This window comes from Budorcas taxicolor, chromosome 8, assembly GCF_023091745.1.
Source record: "Budorcas taxicolor isolate Tak-1 chromosome 8, Takin1.1, whole genome shotgun sequence".
In the NCBI taxonomy this organism is placed as follows: Eukaryota; Metazoa; Chordata; class Mammalia; order Artiodactyla; family Bovidae; genus Budorcas; species Budorcas taxicolor.
Window position 1 is genome coordinate 100,877,670 of NC_068917.1, and position 21,999 is coordinate 100,899,668.

Sequence of the window (21,999 nt, forward strand, 5' to 3'; positions counted from 1 at the left end):
ATGTAGCAAGTTCTCAGTGATACCAAATAAAACAACAAGAGGATAATCAACACCCCCCTCCCCCACTATATATTAAACAACAACAGAAAGAACAGCAATGGCCACAAATCTCTGTTTCTACATTCAACTTAGAAATATGCCCTTTTCAGGGAAAATCAAACATGCTTTAGAGAAATTTCCAGAATGACTTGAAAATGTCCCCAAACCAATATTAACGCATCTGTAGTGAGTGATTAAGCACAGAGACTACACACTGGAGCAACTTGTGTGAAATGCCAAGGGTCTAGTGACTTACAGTTTCTGAAGCACTTAGGGGGTGGGGGCAGCCTGGTGGGGTGGGCCCTCATGGCTTCAACCAGGACTCTCCCTTGGTGTGCCACCCATCAGTTGTGTGCCCTTGGGTCAGTGACTTTGCTTCTCTGAATCTGCAGAGACTCATCTATGGGGGTAGGGGGGACAATGATTGTGATCTCCAAAGCGTTGTTCAGAATTCCCAAGTGTGGGGAGGGTCTTCTGCATAGTAGGAGCTCAGAAAACAGTGGCTGTCATTGTTGCCAAGGGGGAGAGAGAAAGGATGCAGAAAAAGAAATCGAAGCTGTGTTTAGGTGAGGCGTAAGGCAGGAGAGGTTTAAAAACATGAGGGAAATCCTATCAGAAGAAGATTGCTATGTAAGCAAAATGCCCCGTTATCTGAGTGAGGCTTTCGGGATGAAACTCTGACACCCAAATTCTTTCCGTGTGCTACTAATAGCACCATAGAGCACAACAAATGGAAGGCATTTACCTTTCACCAGTTCTCCCCTGAGCTGGCTTTTGATGGGGCAGTCAGTTCAGGCACCAGAGCCAACTGCAGGCACCCAGGCTGGCTGGTGGGAGCCAGTTTGTAGCCTCCTCGTGGCCTGTTGCTTCTCTACTGCTGGCCCACCTCCCTAGCCCCTTGCAGCCCTCCTTGGGCACCTTTCTTAAATGGAAGGCACCTGGTGATGGCTGTTTGGAGGGGAGAAACGGGTTTCTGATTTGGCACTGGTTTTGCAGTACTGAAATGAGAAGGGGTTCAAAATATCACTCTGGGGTCATCTACCCTATTTACCCTGAAGGTCTCCACTGGCCTGGCAAGGAGCAGGCCGGGTGAGCATCTGGTGTCAAGAAGAGACAGTGTGGGCTGGAACCCTGCCTGCATCCCAGGGGATTCCCTTGCAGTGCTCTGAACAAACCCAGAAGACAAAGTCTCAGAGCTGGCCAGGATCACAAAATGAGAATGGTGCACTTTGGGATCTTCCTCTCAAAGCCAGATCCCAGGGTTCTGCCCGCTCATGGCACCCCGAGGATCGAGCTCATCTCCCGCACACCCTTGCAGTTCCTTGTTCTGTGCTGCGGTCAGCAGGCTCCCGCTCATCTGCCCCGGGGAAGGCTGTCCCATTCATGGTGACAGTCCCTGGCTGACACTGCATCTGGCATGCGTTCCTAGGATGGATGACTTGAAACGAATTTTGTATTCTGGCTTACAGCATTTTTTAGTCCCAGGACTTCGGGTCCTCAATAACCTTTGAAAGTCCTCATTATGCTCTGTCTAGAGGACCATAAAAGTTTGTATCATAAAAGGTTCAGCTTTTGGGTTAGTCCACCTATGAAGACATTGCAGGCTGGGAGTTCTGAGAAATCTAGTCTAGCCCCTTTGAGTTACGGTAAAGGCGTGAACACCTGGAAAGCGACAAGAACTTATTTACACACACTCAAGGAGATGGCAGAATTGCAAGTGATCCTAAACAGCCTGTTTAATTTGACCAAGGCTCCCCATGCCCCAGGAGGCAGTATGGTATTAGGAATATAGGCTCTAGCAACCAAGCTGCTGGGCTCAAATCTTGGCTTTACCACTTATTAGCTGAGTGACCTTGGGCAAGGTTACTTGCTCAAGTCATTAAATCTTCCTGTGCCTCCATTTCCTTCTCTGTAAAATGGGGATAACACTAGTTCCTACCTCTCTAACTTCTTGGAGGATTAAATAAAATAATATTTCTACACAATTAGAGTGGTGCCTGCCACATAGGAAGCACTGCCTAAACATTTATTGAAATTATTATCAATAGATTCCATAAGGTCTGAATAACCTAAAAATCCCAGCTCAATAAACATTTTCAGGTTTTGCTCTATGCCAGGAGCAGCATGTAGATGGGAGATTCCAAACGAACAAGTCATGGAGTTGGCCCCCAAGCTGCTTGCAAAATCCTTTTAATGGGAACATCATGAAGAAATGACCCTGCCTTGGGCTTAGAGAGGAGCAGACCCCTATAAAGGCCAAGGGCAGACATCCAAGCTGTAGCTGTCCACAGTATACAGATGGGAAGGTGGAAGGCCTCTCATGAGAAATAGTGATTGCTACCTGCAATCAACTGTGTTTTCCAACATTGGTGGCAACTACACAATCCATTCCATACGCTCGTCTAGAGCCTTGCCACTTTCCCGTCAAGAGATGGAGTCTAGGGACGTCTCTGGCAGTTCGGTGGCTAAGACTCTGTGTTCCCAGTGCAGGGGGCCAGGGTTCGATTCCTAGTCAGGGAGCTAGATCCCACAAGCTGCAATGACGTGTTCTCATGCTGCAACTAAAGATCCAGCATGCTGGAATGAAGACTGAAGATCCTGTGTGCCACAGCTAAGACCAGATGCAGCCAAGGCTAATATAAAAAAAAGGCAGAGGTGGAGTCTAATCACCCTCCTCTTGAATCTGGGCAGGGCTCCCAACTTGCTCAGGAGGAATGGAATGCTGCAGAAGTGATCTGAGTAATTGCTGAAGGCCAGGTCATCAAAGGTTGGGGCTGGGAAGGAAGGTAGGCCCCTACCTTAGCTGCTGGGCAGTTTGCTTTTGGAGTCCTGAGCTGACATTTAAGAAACCCAAGGCTTCCACACTGTGGGGAAGCGCAGGTCACAGGAGAGAACGCGTGCAGGTTCTCTGACCGACCCCTGCTGAGACCCTTGCTGACAGTCAGACGTGTGGACGCAGACGCTTGCAGGTGATCCTAGTCTCTAGCTGCTTAAGTCAGCCCCAGCCTTTGCGTTTTCCCAGCTGAATCTTCAGATATTGGAAAACAGGTTCAAGTCTGTTCCCTTTCCAAATCCCCAACCCACAGAATCTGTGCATAAACAAAAATGGCCATTTTAAGGCCGCTAAGTGCTGGAATACTTTGTTACACAGCAGCAGTAAACACTGCCCTCAAACCTTCTGCCAGGGCTCATTCTTTTAAGACTCTCAGCAACAGGCCCTTCTTTCTCCAGAGATCTTAAGGAAAGAAAGTGTGTGCATGGCACAGTTAATAAAATTTGGTTTTTCATGAGCCTAGATTCACAGGGATCAAAGATGTTACACCTAGAAAAGTTTCCAGGACTGTCACATGTAGGTAAGAAAAACTGTTCTTTTCTTCCTTCTAGGTTTTTTTGCTTATCTAAGAATTAAACCAACATAGCACAGGAGAAAAAAATTAACTTCATATGTACAGGAGTCTGGGTGACTCAAAGAAGTGACCAAAAGCAGGCAGCTTTTAGACAAAGAAATAATACATTTGTGAAGAGTTAACAAGACCAAGGGGTTTGGGTTTGGGACACTAAATTAGTGATGTAACAAGGGTTGTTTATACAGCTTTCTCCACCCTAAGTTTCCTGTCTCTGATGAGAAGGCTGTCTCTCTTCTTCCCTGGACAGGGAAAGTACCCTTTACATGGAAGCTTTATTCCCTGCTTTAAGGAGGACGAAGAAGGGTCAGAGTGTCCTTGCACCAGCTGTCTCTTAAGTAGATTTAACTCAAAATAATCAATATGCCAGCGTGACACACTCTGCTTTCCCTCACATGCTTGCCAACCTAAGGGAGTCATTGCCAGCACCACCAGCCAAGAGGGCAGAACAAGGCAGTGGAGGCTCTCTAACTTGCCCTCACAGCTCTTCTGCTGAGCAGGCATGGATCACAGTGGCTCCTGAAGATGAAAATGCCAAGTGAATACTGGAGCAACATTAAATTCACCCGGGGGATGGAATTTCCCATAAAGAGAGAGAGGAACTCTTCATTCAGTTGGCAAGAGGTTTCCATAGTTTCTATTCCCTGTTATTTATTTATTGTCTGCTGCTTGTCCAGATCCTTATATTTAATGTCTATTAATTTGTTCAGTCCTCATGCCAGGGTGGGAAGTCATTTGGCAACCTCGTTTTAGAGATGAAGAAACTGAGGCTCAAAGACTAACCGAAGAGCATGTGTATCTAATCGATGGTGATGCTCAGACTTAAACCTTCTAGTTCCAAATTCAGGTCTCCAGTTACTGTACTCTGGAAAGAATCCCCGTTCTGGAGCAAAAAATTAAACAACTTAAAAATTGTATTTGTTTGAAGGCTGTCAGGTTAAATGCTTGTTAAAGGTGTGATGTTTCTCACTTTTTTCAGGCCATTCCAAGGTACTAGGATTCTGCAGGTCCCTTGTATAAAGAAGTTAGTTTTCTGCTCTGAGTGTTGGTTTTGTGTGTATATGAGGAGAAATCAGTGGTAGTTAGAAGTATTTGCTGCTATCCATGGTCTGTATAGTCAAACCTATGGTTTTCCCAGTAGTCATGTATGGATGTGAGAGTTCGACCATAAAGAAGGCTGAGAGCTGAAGCATTGGTGCTTTCTAACTATGGTGCTACAAAAGACTCTTGAGAGTCCCTTGGATAGCAAGGAGATCAAACCAGTTAATCCTAAAAGAATATTCATTGGAAGGTCTGATGCTGAAGCTGAAATTTCAGTACTTTGGCCACCTGATGCGAAGAACTGACTAGCTGGAAAAGACCCTGATGCTGGGAAAGATTGAGGGCAAGAGGAGAAGGGGTGACAGAGAATGAAATGGTTGGATGGCATCACCGATTCAATGGACATGAATTTGAGTAAACTCTGGAAGATAGTGAAGGACAGGGAAGCCTGGCATGCTGCAGTCCATGGGGTTGCAAAGAGTCAGACATGACTGAACAGATGATCAACAGCAACATGGTGCAAATACTCCCGCCAGGATTGATTACAAGCCACCAAGTTGACATCATTGACCATGGAGATGAGAACTGATGCGCACCTTCTGCTCTTGTGAGCCAGGACTAGCCCAGCTCCAGCCATGGATGGAACCAACGTAATGACAGGCTTTTTCTAACTCTTCCCAAAGCAATCAAACACCTTCCACTCAAAAATTTCAAGTTGTCAAAGACAGAGAGCAATACAATGTTGCTGTTCCTCAAGTCAGCAGGACTTGAGGGTCTATTTCTGAAGACCTTTTCTATAAACGGGGGCCCTCTTGGGCGGGGAGCAACCCTCAGCTCCAGATAACTCCTTGTATCTTTCACTGGTGGCCCAACCCCAATGACGCAGGCATTGAGTGCTGATGCCTTAACATGGCATGACCATCCTGCTCACAGTAGGGTCAGCCACGCAGGACTGGTGTTCATGGGGTCCCCTTGGCTTCCACCTTCCTGAGACTGTGGATAAAACAAAGAATGACAGGAAGAATGGGTGCCCAGTGTCCATCATGACTCTCTCAAAGGTGTGGGAATGCCCACTCCTCTGTCTTCACCCTGGATGTCTGGTAGCATGAGCTTCTATTCCTATGGGATTTTGGATGGTGTGAGATGAGTGGGGGCCACCAGAGGGAGACCTAGATGGAGATAGAGATCTGAGAGGTCTCCTGATGGACAGGAGGCAGCTGACAGCAGGTAACCTCCCCAGGGTAAGCATGGATGCCTGGGGGAATTTGTCCACATTCTCCAGGAGTCAGCGGCTGGTACAGAGCAGGCAGAGGCCATTAACCTGAATGTAGAAGTCTTTAATCTGGCTCCTGCCCTCTCTTTCCCAATCTCCGCTCACTTCTAAGACAAACTGAATTCTCTGCAACCCCTTGAAACACCCAGGCTTCTCGTACTTTGTATTTATTCTCTTTCGACAAACCTACCATCCCTCTCTCTGTTTCACCCATGTAACCTCTGCTGGGCATGGGAGACCCATCTAGGCTTCACCTTCCAAAGAGTCCTTTTCTAGTCCTGGCTTCTTACGTCAACACACACACACGTACACACGTGCACACACGCACGGAGCTGCCAAGACCAGGAAAGGCCTTTCAGCCTCTCAACCCCCGTTTCCTCATCTGTAGAATGAGGGGGTGGATAAGCGCTTAGGCGATTCTAGTGTTCTGGAGAAATCCATGCCCCGAGCCTGCACCCACACTGGGGCCAGGCGACCGCACAGCCTCCCCATCCTGTTCCAAGGAGAAGTGCCTCAGCTCAGAACAATTTATTTGCAGGCACTTACAACGCAGGCTTGCCTATGGTGGCTGCAATTCCATGCTGACACTTTCAATAGAGCTGGCTTAATGGAGAAAAATGACTCTATTTCCTAAACAAGACAGACTTTGGTAGGAGTTGGGGTGGGTGGTGAGGGAACTCCTATTTATATGTCACGTTTCTCTAATTCTAAGGAATTTAAGCATCCTTTTGGCCTTGCTTTCCATTTCCTACCCATCACATTAATAAATATTATTGAAAGGACTAGAATCTTTTGAGAAAAACAAATCAAAATGACACTTTTGCAGTCCTTTCGCCTAGAAACATGGGATGACCAGTGTGGGCATCTCATGAAATTCCATCCAGTTAAAACCGTGGTTATTAGGCAATTAATACTTAGTTTTGGTTCTGCTTACTCTCTGGAAATGCTATTTTCCAAAAGCATAAATGTGACAGGAAATTTCTTCACTCCGTTTATCCCTAAGTAGTTTAAATATTATTTCATAATTGCAAATGGGCTTTTTCCTTCTTGTGCAGGCAGGCTATGGCTGGTCTTCTTATCTGAAGTGTGGGTGTGATCATATGTTTATTTCCAGGGTGACAGAGAAGAGAAAGCAAGTTCATGGATAGGAAGAACTCTTTCTAAACTTCCAAACATTCATGCAGGGAGGCACCATGGCCAAGGCTATCCTGGACAGGCTTCTAGCTCTAGGAGGTCAAGTGCCCTTTGACATTTGACGGGAGAATGAAGTGACACTCAGACAGGAGTGTGGGGTGGAATGAGGTCCCCTCTTAGGACAGTTGGAGAATCTGAAATGGAAATGCTTACACAAGACCAAGGCTTCTCCATGTTCTCTTTTTCTCCTTTGCTTTCACAATGTTTTCTCAGGAGTGCCCCTTTACCGTCTGCTAGAAGAGTGATCTTTCTGTGAATCTGGTTCCTCAACCTCAAAATTCGAAGAATTTGCAAGCAGTCATCTCACGTGGCCCTGCCTCCAAGTTTCCTCTTGAACTCTCCCGTCACATGTCTACAAGTATGTCTAGAAGAGCATATCTGTGTGGTGCACTGGAAAATACTGAGGCCATTGGAATCGTATTTTTTCTTCCCTTTGAATGTAAATGCACCCTGAGAAAAACACTCAGGGACTCCTCATATGTAAGGGATGGCTTTGTAAGAGATGTAAGCTGAGGGGAGCCAGGCAGAGAACTTTCAGTAGAGGCTTCTAGATAAATCTCTTTTTATTCTCAGTCTGATCAAGTCCTGGCTAACTGACCTACGGAGGAGAAACAATTTCACCCCATTGATACCTCCTCCCATGGGTAGTCCCGGACGCCCCCAGCCCCACTGCTTCTGCTGCCAAATGAAATACAATCCTTCATGTTTTTCTCATTTGTACTAGAAATTCACACCAGAGAAGGTGCTCTGACCATGAAACCTTCCCTGTGGAAAAAACATGCCCACTGGGGTATGGCAGAAAAGGGCAGATTTAATTATTCAGAGCATCCAAGAGACAGGTGATTTAAAATATCCATCTTTTTAAATGCATTTCAACAAATATTTTAATCTGACTCGCATCAAGAATTCACTGCTATGAGATCATGTGTGTATAGATCAGTTACTTTCTACAGGCATTAGGAAGGGAGAATATAGAGTGGATTAAAGCCTCAACTCCCTGGTAGAAATATAAATCTGATATCTGAAGAGTGCTGTACAAATTATTCTCCACATGCCCATCATTTTCATGTTCTCCCAACCTTTTGTGCTTTTGTGGAAACCAAAGCACACAGGGGAGACTTGACCAGTCTGAGGATACACAAATTCTTTATCACCCTAGGCCAAGGCGACGCTCCTGGGTTCTCGCTTCTCAGGAGCTCCCTAAGGTGGTGTTCCTAGGAAGCAAGGGCCTAGAATCTAGAATGCTTAGGGATGACAGATGGTGACTGGAAATGAGGAAGGATAAAGTCCAAGAGATCTCAGCCTGGGATGGGATGGAAAGCACATGGCCAGACAGCAGTCTGGGAAGGGAAGATACAAGCATAGCATCACCAGACGTGGCTCTGGGCAAAGCCCCCCTTGGCAGACCAGTCAGAGTGTGGCCTTCTTCGGGGCCCCAGTCTTGTGTTATATATATACCAGATGTTCTTAGTACATCCAAATGTCTTCCTAGAAACCAAGAACTTAGGGCAAACTCTCCGAGACACCAGAGGGTCAAAGGGTTGTAGCAGCTGAGTTTCCAGTCAGGGAATGTGATCCTGGCTGCCTGGAAAGACCAAAGAGCCTTCGTAACTTTAGCTTTTGTTTCCCTGGCCAGCCTTCATGGACACTGAGGTCGTAATCTGTTCAACACTTTAGAATCCATTAAGAGCCATCATAGGCCTGCCAGAACCTATCCCTAAGTTCTCAGGAGTAATAGTAAAAAATGGTAAATGAATGGATTGACAAGTTGATAAAAATAGGGCTAATGAAGAGTCCATCCAATTTTCTACTAATTCTCCTTTCATTGACATAAAAGCAAACACCTGGATGAACTCTTCCTGGTACACTGCCTTCCAGTATCCAATGCACTTATTTAAATGTTACAGTATCTGATATGCGTACTTGCTAAGTGGCTTCAGTAGTGGCCGACTCTTTGAGACCCCATGGACTGAAGCCCACCAGGCCCCTCTATCCATGAGATTCTCCAGGCAGGAATGCTGGAGTTGGTTGCCATTTCCTTCTCCAGAGGATCTTCCCCACCCAAGGATCAAAACTGCGTCTCTTACGTCTCCTGCATCGGAGGCAGGTTCTGTAATTACCACTAGTACCACCTCGGAAGCCTCCACAGCATCTGATGTACTTACATAAATGTTAGTGCAGGCTATGCCATCTTGGTATTAGTAAGTGTTATTTTCTCTACTTGAGTGATGAGGGAACTGAGACTCACTGAAGTCAGTGTCTGACCCAAGCACAGTGGTGGTGATTTTGAATCCGAAGCCTATGTTTGTTTCATCACACTAGAGGTCATCTCATGGTGCTTGATGGAACCCAAGAAAATCCACAAATGCCATTTTGGAATGTTTTGGCAGAGAAAATGAGGTGCATAAAGGCCATCACCCTAACCCTGATTCAAGCATAGAAGTTTTAAATTTTTAATTTATATATTTTGGCCATTTTTCACAGCATGTGGGATCTTAGTTCCCTGACCAGGGATCAAACCCACACCCCCTGCTCTGGAAGCATAGAGTCTTAACCACTGGACAGACAGGGAAGTCTCAAGCATAGCGGTTTCAGTGTCACTTTATTTTATATACTGGATTTCATGTGCAATTTCATTTGAATCAAAAGTTCTGGGCATATGAATGTGCTGAAATTCATAATTCTCCAGTTTTTAGTGTAACATTGCCAAGTGAATAAGAGAGCCTTAGATAAAGCTTAGATAAGGCTCCTGAGAGCCTTAGATAAATCATTTTTATATTCACTTAATCCTGGAGTGGTTGGAACTTTGGGTGATCTTTGCAGACATCCCTATGGTAACTCGAGCCTCTGTCATTTGTGGGCACTGAGCCGGGTGCTGTGGTTGTAACACTGAATCTATGTGTGACCTTGAGCAAGTCACTTCCTCTCTCCGACCTCAGTTTTCTTATCTGTAAAATGAGGACATTGAACTTGATCAGCTTCCAGGCCTGATGTTGCGGGAAAAGATATTGTAGGAGGCACAGAGAATGCTGCAGTCTTCCAAAATAAAGTACCCATGCTTACTGACCGGTGGCTTGGCAGTAAGGGTCCAGATTTAGCAAGGAAAAATACAGGCTACTCAGTTCAATTTGAATTTCACCTATATAACAAGTATTATGATTTTTTTTTTGTATAAGTATATTCCATGCGGTATTTGGGATATCATACTCAAAAAAGTATTTGTTGTATATTTGTTTTTTGTTGTTTATTTGTTGTATCTGCTTTTTGGTCAGTGATTGCATGGGGCTGGAAAAGTGTTTATCTGAATGCCTGGTATTTTATTTGGCAACTCTCCCTCAGAGGTACATTGTCCTCTCTGTTCCTTTAGCAAAAACCTGAACCAAATGAACAACAGAAAAACCCTGGTTAACATTTTGGTATTATTATCTTGATGAAATCTTCCTTTTTTGATGTTTCAACTTGTGACATCATAGCACCCAAAATATTCAATGCAAAAGGTAAAAACAATACTAGTTTCAGCTTTTCTGTTAATTTCACATTTATTTGTGTTTAAAGAACACAATTCTGTCCTTGTACATCACATTCTGTGTTTGCCTTAGGGAGATTTTTTTTCTCCCCAGATCTGGTGATCGAACAAATAGCTCTTGTCTGAAATAAGCCTCTCTTCTTCCCGCCTTAAACACGGCCAAAACCCACAGTGTCATCGCAAGGAATTCTGTTGGCTGTCTGACTTTCCTTCAAACCTTATTATTTGTGTTTTAATACATACACACACACAATCCAAACTTGCACTTTTTGCTTTTTGGTCAGTGATTGCATGTGGCTGGCGGTTTGGCGATTGTGAAATAGTCTTGAAATATCAGTGAGGAAAGCGTTCCTCCTGCATTTGTGGCCCAATTCTCTGCAGGAACTTCAGGTTTCTCTCTGCCTCCTGGGGTAGGAAGAAGCACCAACTTGGGGCGGCCCTGGGCCAGGGAAGCAAACAGGCTGGCAAGACTGAGCTCTCTGCATTCATTTGTACATGTGCTCCTGACATTTTTTCGGATGTCCTTCGCAAACATTGTGTGGTCCTGTTGGGAAATCGCTTGCATCCTGGGTAGAGCCAGTGACACACCTGGGCACTGCCAAGTGCACAGATGGGGAGGGAGGGAGGGAGGGACTAGCTGAGTACCCAGTGGGAAGATGGCCCTCCACCCTGACCCTCTATATTTTGGACATCTTTGAACAGATTTGAGAAAGAAGGTGGTGTGTGGAAGGAGACACTGTGCCTGAGAATCCAGATTTGCATTTTCCTCCTGGGTCTGCCAGGGACTCACTGCCAGAGCGTCCATCTGGTCAGAGAGGTGAAGCGAATGTGTTAGTTGCTCAGTTGTGTCCGACTCTTTGCAACCCCAAGGGCTATAGCCCACCAGGCCCCTCTGTATGGAATTCTCCAGGCAAAAATACTGGAATAGGCTGCCATGCCCCTTCTTCAGGGGACCTTCCTGGCCCGGGAAATGAACTCGGGTCTCCTGCATTGCAGGCAGATTCTTTACTATCTGAGCCATCCGGGAAGCCCTCTGGTCATGGAGGGTTGGTTGAATTGACCTCTAAAAGATGTTCCAGTCTTGTCCTTCTCATTCATTCAGTGTGCAACAGTTTGTCCTTCTAAACACAGGTCTGGAAATAGAAAAGTCTGCAGCTTGGGGAGAACAGCAAGAGATGTTAGAATATAATTTTTTTTCCATTTGCATTTATCCAGAGAGACTTTGGGCTTCCCTGGTGGCTCAGATGATAAGGAATCTGCCAGCAATGCTGAAGACTGAGGTTCGATCCCTGGCTGGGGAAGATCCCCTGGAGAAGGGAATGGCTACCCACTCCAGTATTCTTGCCTGGAGAATTCCATGGACAGAGGAGCCTGATGGGCTACAGTCCATGGAGTCGCAAAGAATTGGAGACAACTGAGCAACTAACACTGACTAACTAGAGAGACTCTTAAGAAATCAAGGTAAACATCAGAACACAGAGGCATAGTCAACTTCATTTTATTCTATCCATGCAGTGAGTGCCTAGGTGTGCCGTACACAACGGACTCTGTTTGTTGGGCAGAGATGAAGCAGGCAGGGTCCCTGCCCTGGGAAGCTCACAGTCCAAGGGGCCCAAGAGACAAGGAACCTGGCAGTCCCCACAAGCTGTGGCTTTTGCATTGGTGAAGGGAAGGGAGAGCCCTGCGGGAGAACCGAGGAAGAAGTGGTTCACTTACCTCTGCTTATTTCTCTTGTGGAAGTGATATGTAGGGGGTGGCTTGGACCATTGGGGCAGCAAATAGAGGAACTATATGCAATCAAAAATAGAGGAGCGAGGAGGAAATAAAAGTTCTAATCTAACAGAAGCACAGAGCAGCCCGACAAGGACCAAGGATGATGAGTAACTTTCCTTGATGCTTTTGAAGTTGGAATATTTCTCCCATTAGAACTGAGCTCAGGGGACCGGAACCTGACTCCTAGCTCAAGAGGTGATGCTTGCTAGCTGCCAAAGGCAAAGCACTTGGGGTGCCTGTATCCCTGGGGAAGGGACTCGGGGCTTCCCATGGGAGGATGGGGAGGCTGCTCTCAGAGGTTTTGTGTTCCTCTTCGGGCCACCTGGTGTGGCCACTGCTGCAGATGGGCACAGGCTGGGCCCAGGAAGACCTTCTGTTCTGGGACTCTCAACCGAGGTGTGAGAATTCCCACACTAAGGGTATCTTTTGTATGCAGGCTGGATCAGTCCACACAGAGAGGACAGGCTGCTCTGGGAATAACGAGCCATACTGCGGTCCTAACAGAGCTTCCAAATGCCCATGTCATGGAACGAGCATGGGGTCTGTCAGTTCAGTTCATTTCAATCGCTCAGTCATGTCTGACTCTTCTGACCCCATGTATGGACTGGTTGGATCTCCTTGCTGTCAAAGGGTCTCACACGAGTCTTCTCCAATTCCACAGTTCAAAAGCATCAATTCTTTGGTGCTCTGCTTTCTCTATAGTCCAATTCTCACATCCATACATGACTACTGGAAAAACCACAGCTTTGACTAGACGGACTTTTGTTGACAAAATAATGTCTCTGATTTTTAATATGCTGTCTAGGTTGGTCATAGCTTTTCTTCCAAGGAGCAAGTGTCTTTTAATTTCATGCCTGCAGTCACCATCTGCAGTGATTTTGGAGCCCCAAAAAATAAAGTTTATCACTGTTTCCCCATCTATTTCCCATGAAGAGATGGGACCAGATGCCATGATCTTAGTTTTCTGAAAGTTGAGCTTTAAGCCAACTTTTTCACTCTCCTCTGTCACTTTCGTCAAAGCTTTTTAGTTCTTCTTTGCTTTCTGCCATAAGGGTGATGTCATCTGCATATCTGAGGTTATTGATATTTCTCCCGGCAATCTTGATTCCAGCTTGTGCTTCATCCAGTCCAGCATTTCTCATGATGTTCTGTGCAGATAAGTTAAATAATCAGGGTGACAGTATACAGCCTTGACTGTATGGGGTCTGTAACTGTCCCTTATTTCAACCCCGTGGAGCTTGCCAGTCAAACCTCCAACTCTATCCACAAGCTGAACTCCGTGATCCATCCACCATCCACTGGTTCCTCACCTGCAACATGTGGCCCCTGGCACATTGTCAGCTGTCAACAGATATTCAAGGGTATGTCAATTACACCTCAACTGAAAAAAACAAAACAAAACAGAATGAAGATGAAGTCGTGCTGAATTAGGGTGACTCCTAACCCAAGGACTGGTGTATTTATAAGAGAAAGGAGAAGGAGATTGAACGCTGAGGCAGAGAAACAGAGACACACAGAAATGGCAGAAATGAACACCCTTTGATGGGAGAGGCTGAAGTGACGCAGCTACAAGGCTCCAGAACCTCAGTGACTGCCTGCAACCTCCAGGAACTAGCAAGGGGTGGGAAGAATTCTACAGTCATCCTGGGAAGAATAAATGAATGAATAAAAACATATTCAATGGCTGACTGAATATTGAAGGAGCTTGATGGCTGAGTAGAGAAAATGTAGAGAATGATCACAGGCCAGTGCAGCGGAGGCTCTCTGAGCTGGAACCTTAGAATCTCAGCTGTTCCTTTCTCCAGGTGAGTTCTTGGGCAAAGTGATGGGTGTACTAACGAAGAAGGTCAGTATAGGAAACGTCAAGCTAGCACTGAGGTTTACGTGAAATATGAGGCGAGAGAGGTTGGTTGAGGACAAAGCATGAGGGCACGCAACAGTGTTTGGACTTGATCTTATCAGTAAAGGGAAACTGCACAGATTATAGCGTAGGAACTTTATTTCCATCAGAGCTCAAGAATCTCCTTCTGGAAGCCTTCTAAAGTTTATCTCGAACATTGTGAACTGCCCCTAGTTGTTATTTAAGTCATCCCTAAACGATTCTATGTTTTCGCTGAGCACTCTTTGGCTTTCTGAATCTGGGCGTGTCCCCCAGATTTGCTTTGCTTCTGCCTCTGCGCATGCCAGGCCATGCTGTGATTACTCTTTGCTGCCTTTTGTTCCACACCAAGGCCTCTAAAGTCCCCCAAACTAAGGGTGACGGAAGGCAGTCACAATAGCCATATATCTTGGGTGAGTTCCACGCACACTCTAAGTCCCGCTGAGCCCAAGTGACAGGACTAACAGAGCACCATGGAACACAACATGGAACTCAACAGTCCTCAGGCCCCAAGTCAGAGAGCTCATCTGAAAATCCTCCTTGAGGTCAGTGGTTGTTTAACCCAGATCTCCCATTCAAGGCAATTCTGGCAAGAAGTGCCTGTGGTTGGGTGTGAAATGCTGACCCACTCCCCAAAACGGCTACTGTGAAATTTAATTATTTAAAAAATTTAAAAAAAAAATTTTTTTTTTGGCTGCTCTGTGAGGCAGGCAGAATCTTTGTTCCCCTACCAGGGATCGGACCTGTGCCCCCTGCACTGGAAGCACAGGGTCAGAGAATTCCCGAATTTAACTTTTATTGTCCTACTTCCTGCCTGTATCAGATGGATGGGAAAATGGAGAGAACTGCAAGAAGAAGACTCGAAAGCATCTGGTGGTTTTGGAGATCAGGCAGGTCAGATGTGAAGGCCCATGGGCTTAGACACTGTTGAACTGTGTTCCCAAAAATGATATGTGGAAAGTTCTCACTCCCAGTACCTAATGGAATGTGATTTTATTTGGGCATTAGACATTGTGGGTGCAATGTGTCAAGTCAAGGCACAGTCGCACTGCATTAGGGTGGGCCCTTAACACAGTATGACTGGTGTGCCTGTAAAGCAGTATGAAGTCAAACAGCCAATGCCACATGATGACAGAGGTAGAGACTGGAGAGGTGCGGCTGCAAGCCACGGACCACCGAGGATTACGGCCCCGCCAGGTGCCAGGAAGAGACGAGAAATGATCTACCCAGAGAGTCCAGGGGATCCTGGCCCTGCCGACACATTGGCCTTAGACTTTCAGCCTCTAGAACTGCCAGAGAAGAAGCTTCTATTGTCAAAGCCTCCCAGTCTGTGGCCCTCTGTTACAGCAGCCTCAGGTAACTAACACAGACACGTACTGCTGAAAGGGACTGGGAGTCTTTCTAGCTTATCTTCCTGTCCCAGGAGCTGTGCTCTTACCCGTAGTAAATAGAGGTGAACTACATCTCCTAGAGGGGCTGCTCCGGTGGTTAAGAATCTGCCTGTAACACAGAGTTCAATTCCTGGGTCAGGAAGATCCCCTGGAAAAGGAAATGGTAATCCATTCCAGTATTCTTGCATGGGAAATCCCATGGACAGAAGAGCCTGGCGGGCTACAGTCCAAAGGGTTGCAAAAGAGTCGGATACAACTTAGCGACTAAGCAACAATAATATCTCCTGGCAGCAAGGTCCAGAATCATTCTTCTGAAATATCTGTAGCACGTTGCTAGGTGTCCCTTGAGTCCTCAATAATGTCTTGTTTTAAAACTAGGTTTTAAATTACAGTTAAAGCTTCACAGAACAACATTGAGGGGAATTCAAAATATGGAAAATATTCATCACATCCTTCATAAAACTTCCCTTTTTCCACGGCCCCTGCCAGCGCTCTTGCATTCACGTACACGTGTATGTGTTTGCAGCCTCTGTCCACACTCGCGCTTGTGACTGCCCTTCCCCAACCAATATTGTTGTTACATCATCTTATATTGTCGGCCTAATATTCCATCCGGTCGTTATACCACAACCATTTCACCATTTCACTTTTTTAGGTCATTAATTGCAATTATGATTTTTCTTTTTTACTCATCTAGATAATGTGACAAAGAACGTTAGAATTTATTTTCCAATTTCATTGAGAAATAACTGACACATATAAGTTTAAGGTGTGCAGCACAGTGTTTTGATAAACATGTCTTGTGAAAGGATGACCACAATAGGTTCAGCTAACATCCAGCTTCTATCCAGATATAATGAAAAGAAATATGTTACAAATTTTTATTTTGGGGGGATTATTTCTTTTGGATAAATTTCTATGATGGATTTATTGGCTAAAGGAGTACAAATAATGTTACAGATTTTGTTACATATTATCGTATTGTTCTCTAAAGGAAACCAAAATACAGTGCCAGCAGAAAATATGTATCAAATCGTGCTTTACTACATTTTTGTTTTCTGAGGTTGAAAATAAATTTATTTTCTCCATATTTCTGTTATGTTAATTGATATTTGTCCATTATTCTACTGGGTCCTGATGGTATTAGCTATTTATATGCATTAAATGAAGCCACCTGGGCTGTATTCTTAGAAATAAATAGCTTTCCTTTTATTCTAATTGCATTTGTTTTTATTGAAGAGACATATTTTTGAGGAGAAGTTGTGGTTGTAGAGTTGAATTTTTTCTTCCTTTGGAAGTTGTGCTTTTATTTGCTATTTATGAAATAAACACTCCTCCAAACTTATGATTAAATATTCTATTTTAGGTGTTTCCCTGATGGTCCAGTGATTAAAATTCGCCTGCGGATGCAGAGGACATGGGTTTTATCCCTGGTCTGGGAAGATGTCCGCACACTGTGAGGCAACCAAGCCCCTGCGCCACAGCTAGTAAAGCCTGTAGGCCCTGGAGCCTGAACTCTGCAACAAGAGAAGCCATCAGAATGAGGAGCCCAAACCCTGTAGCTAGAGAGTAGCCCCTGCTTGTCATAACTAGAGAAAGTCTCTGCCCAGCAACAAAGATCCAGCACAGCCAAAAATAAATGAATAAATATGTTTTTAAATTAAAAAAATTATTTAATTTTACTTCCATTATTTCTATGGCTTAATTCAATAGTTCACTTTTTAATCCATTTGGAGTTTGTTTTTTCATATCATATATAGTGTAATCTAAATTATCTCCAAACTGTAACCTAGTTACATAAAATAATTGATTAAATAAGAATTAATTATCCCCATTGATGTGTACTTGATATACTAAATAATCCTATGTACTTTATTCTGTTATAAAAATGCACATTCTTTACTTTTTGAATATTGTACATTGAAAATTTTTATGTACGTATTTATTTATTTATTTTTGGTCCTGACTAGGATCAACCCATGCCCTCTGCAGTGGAATCACAGAGTCCTAGCCACTGGACCATCAGAGTATTCCTTGTAAAATTTTATTATTGCTGCTTTGTGACTTGGTTTAACTCCTAGCATATCTCCTTCTATGTCTGATTATTTTCCCAGTATTTTATTTTGTATATGTGTTCTCATGCATTTATATTTCCTATGATCTTTAATTTGGTGAGTTCTAAAAGAAAGAAAGTTATGACCAACCTAGAGAGTATATTAAAAAGCAGAGACATTACTTTGCCAACAAAGGTCCGTCTAGTCAAGGCTATAGTTTTTCCAGTGGTCATGTATGGATGTGAGAGTTGGACTGTGAAGAAGGCTGAGTGACGAAGAATTGATGCTCTTGAACTGCGGTGTTGGAGAAGACTCTTGAGAGTCCCTTGGACTGCAAGGAGATCCAGCCAGTCCATTCTAAAGGAGATCAGTCCTGGGTGTTCTTTGGAAGGAATGATGCTGAAGTTGAAACTCCAGTACTTTGGCCACCTCATGTAAAAAGTTGACTCATTGGAAAAAACTCTGATGCTGGGAGGGATAGTGGGCAGGAGGAGAAGGGGACAACAGAGGATGAGATGGCTGGATGGCATCACTGACTGGATGGACATGAGTTTGAGTGAACTCTGAGAGTTGGTGATGGATAGGGAGGCCTGGTGTGCTGTGATTCATGGGGTCGCAAGGAGTTGGGACATGACTGAGGGATTGAACTGAAAAGGAGGCCATTTGATATTTGGGTTAGTGTCCACTTAAGATATACAACTATTATGGGGTGATCACTGAATCTGAACTTGAGTTATCCCTTCTAGCTGGTGTAGCTGGGCATAAAGAACTGGGCTTTACAATGATACTGAGCCTGGGCATGAACTCGGTCCTATCTCCTGCTAGCTTGTCCAGGGTATTGAACCACCCTGACCCTTACTCCCCCTTACCCACACGGAGATGATAAAACTTTACTCAGAGGGGTATCATTACTATTAACGAGGGAAGGGATGTGAAACACACAGCACAATGCCCGCCACAATTTGGGCACTTAATTTTCATTTCCTTTTTATTTTCTCCCAGCCACAATCTGTAGTTTCATTGGACCATCTTCAGCTTGCCCCCGATTTTTATGTTTTATAAATCAATTTCTTTGCCCCTTTATACTTCCACAAGTGTTTCCTGCTGACATGCAAAAATGATGTTATAGATTATTGCCCTTTTATCTTGCACTCCACCCTATTGTGAAGCTCTTATATCACTGGGTGGATGGCTCTATTCAGGTTCTTAAGGATTTTTCGGGTAGACACAGGCTTACAGTTTCTGAAAGCCATAGTTGTGTTCCTTAAAGAGATGCTAGAGTCCTTCCGTTCCCTGAGCCATGTGAAGGCCTGCCTCTACCAACAGTCAAGAGCTACTCTTGGTTTTCTCCTTCAAGGATCTCATTCTCAGGTCTCCACCCTCTGAATAGCTCACCAAAGGAGCTGAGTTCTTCCACAAGAAGATTCCAGGCGGGACTTCCACCTCTGTACTCCTTACCTCATCCTTAGCTAGAATATAAGCATCCAGTGCTAGTTTCAGACTGGGAGTCTTTTTTGACCTCTAGTGAATGTTTCACCTTTGCAACTGCACACTTCTAGGCAAACAGCCCCTTCAGGAGCAGAGAACATGTGAGATGGAAGTCACTCAAAAGCTGTCTTGAAATTCAACCATCAAAAAGCTAAGATATGGCAACCAGTCCTATCACTTCATGCAAATAGATGGGGGAAAAATGGAAACAGTGACAGATTTTATTTTCTTGGGCTCCAAAATCACAGCAGATGGTGACTGCAGCCATGAAATTCAAAGATGCCTACCTCCTTAGAAGAAAAGCTACGACAAACCTAGACACCGTATTAAAAAGCAGAGACATCACTTTGCTGACAAGAGTCTGTATAGTCAAAGCTATGATTTTTCCAGTAGTCATATACAAATGTGAGAGCTGGATCATAAAGAAACAAAGCATTGATGTTTTCAAACTGGTGCTGGATAAGACTCTTGAGAGTCGCTTGGACAGCAAGATCAAACCAGTGGATCCTAAAGGAAATCAATCCTGAATATTCATTGGAAGGGCTGATGCTAAAGCTGAAGCTCCTATACTTTAGCCTCCTGAGGCCAAGAGCCAACTCATTGGAAAAGACCCTGATGCTGGGAAAGATTGAGGGCAGGAGGAGAAGGTGGCAACAGAGGATGAGATGGACATGAGTTTGACCAAACTCTGGGAGATAGTGAAGGACAGGGAAGCCTGGCTTGCTGCAGTTTATGGGGTTGCAAAGAGCTGTACATAACTTAGCGACTGAACAACAGTTACTTGGGACTTGAGGTTTCTTTTTTTAAATCTTTTTGTGTTCTATTGGAGTATAGCTGATTAACAATGTTGTGACAGTTTCAGGTGGACAGCAAAAGGACTCATTCATACATATACATGTATCTATTCTCCCTCAAACTCCTCTCTCATCTAGTGGGACTTGCATTCTCATCTTGCCTGAATCAATGCCCAGCTGTTTCTGTTCCATTTATTTACACCTCTCTCTTTTCCAAGAAGAATTGAAGGTTACTTTATACCATAGGAGAAATGCAGAAATGATTTGTAAGAGGGAGGAGGGAGAAAGAAAACAGGAAAATAGGGCTTGAGAAAAAAGGGAGTTGGGAATGACAAAACCAGAAGCACAAACGTCTGTGCGCTTGTATTTGACCACGGTTAACCTTGAACTTCCTAGCAGTCAGAAGACAGAGAGAAATACTCTGAGCAAGTTACTTTATCTCTAAATCTCGGTTTCACTGTTGATAAACTGGTAATAGAAACACCTACATCGTAGGATTCTTCCGAGGGTGAAATGAAATGAAGGGTGTGAAACCCTCAAGTATGTTGTGTAACGCTTAGCAGACACTCCACAAATGCTAATTTTTATTTTTACTATGATTTCTTCTAGGGTTTCTGCTTTGAAGTCAGAAATCGACTACTTTCAGCACTGTGGCTGGCGCTTCAGGTGCCTCAGTTCCAGAGATCTATCCCTTTTTCAGTGTGATAGAGGCTGAGAAATGATGATCTCTAGAATCCCAGGGATGGGGGACCCTGGTGAGCTGCCATCTATAGGGTCTCACAGAGTCGGACATGACTAGCAGCAGCAGCAGTAAGCTACCAGGGGTTCCCTGGTGGCTCAGATGATAAAGTATCTGCCTGCAATTCGAGAGACCTCGGTTCTATCCCTGGATTGGGAAGATCCAGTGGAGGAGGGCGTAGCAACCCACTCCAGTATTCTTGCCTGGAGAATCCCCACGGACAGAGGAGCCTGGCAGGCTGGGGTCACAAAGAGTCAGACACGACTGAGCGACTAAACACAGTTCACAGTAAACTATGATTGCCCATTTATTGGAGGAACTGGGAGACCAAATTTGCTAGCAACAGGTACGATGCTGGAAAACTTAACCATCTTCCTTTGTGTAAGATCCTTATTCCAACCCACTTCCCGAGACGGATTGGCCTCCTCCGTAGAATAGAATGCTGGAGCTTAAAGGAGCCCCGACGCCTCATCCAACATCCTCTCTTTTCGGAGGGAGGGGGAGTGCTGAATTTTCCAGCGTTACCCAGCTAGAATTTGATGCTCAAATTCCAGTTCTTTCTCTTAAAAGACCCATTCATGAGAAGGACTAATGTGGAATTGAAGTCAAGGGGAAAAAAAGGCACTGGTTTATTTATAGTTTAGGGAAGTAAAAGTCAGCTTGAGTTCGGACCGTTCATTGTTTCACTGTTGTTATTTCAGCCTAGGATGGAATTGTCCATTCACCTTCTCCCCCCTGCTGGCCCGGGGATGTCAGACCTCGGCTGCCGGGCAGGCGTGCTGCGGCACTTCACGTCCTCTGGAGACGGTGGCATGGTGCAATTTCTCTCTGGTGTGGAGGAATGCAGATATTTATAGAGCTGCGCTTGCCTCAGTGTTTTTACGCTTTAACGAGAGCTTCACTCAAGCACGTCTTTGGCCTATATAAAGCTCACTGAGAGAGAGAGAGAGAGTGCTTCCCTTCCAAGTGTGCACATGTGCGCCCTGGAATCTCAGTGGAACACTGGGTGAATCTGAGTGGCCCTGTCTGATGCTCTAAGTCATGGTCCCAGGTCATCCCTTAGGAGAGCAGAGGAGCTGGGCCCCCTCCTGCCTGTTGCTTGCGAGTAAAAGCCCACACTCGTGGGCGTAAAAAGCAGTCATGATGGTTATGATGAAATGGCGCAGAGAGAGAATCCAGCTCCCAGCCAGCGGCCCAGCCCTCTCATCCAGGCCGAGATGTGCCCAATGGGTGGCTGGCACTTCCACACACGCCTTCATCTTACCCTCCTGTCAGCCCCGGGGAGCTGGGTGATGTGATCAGCCTCCCTCGATTCAAAAGGTCACTTGGAGACGCGACCCAGGTCATGGTCATAAGCCAACCCAGGGTCCAGACTCCACGCCCAGCGCGTGCTTTCCTCAGTGC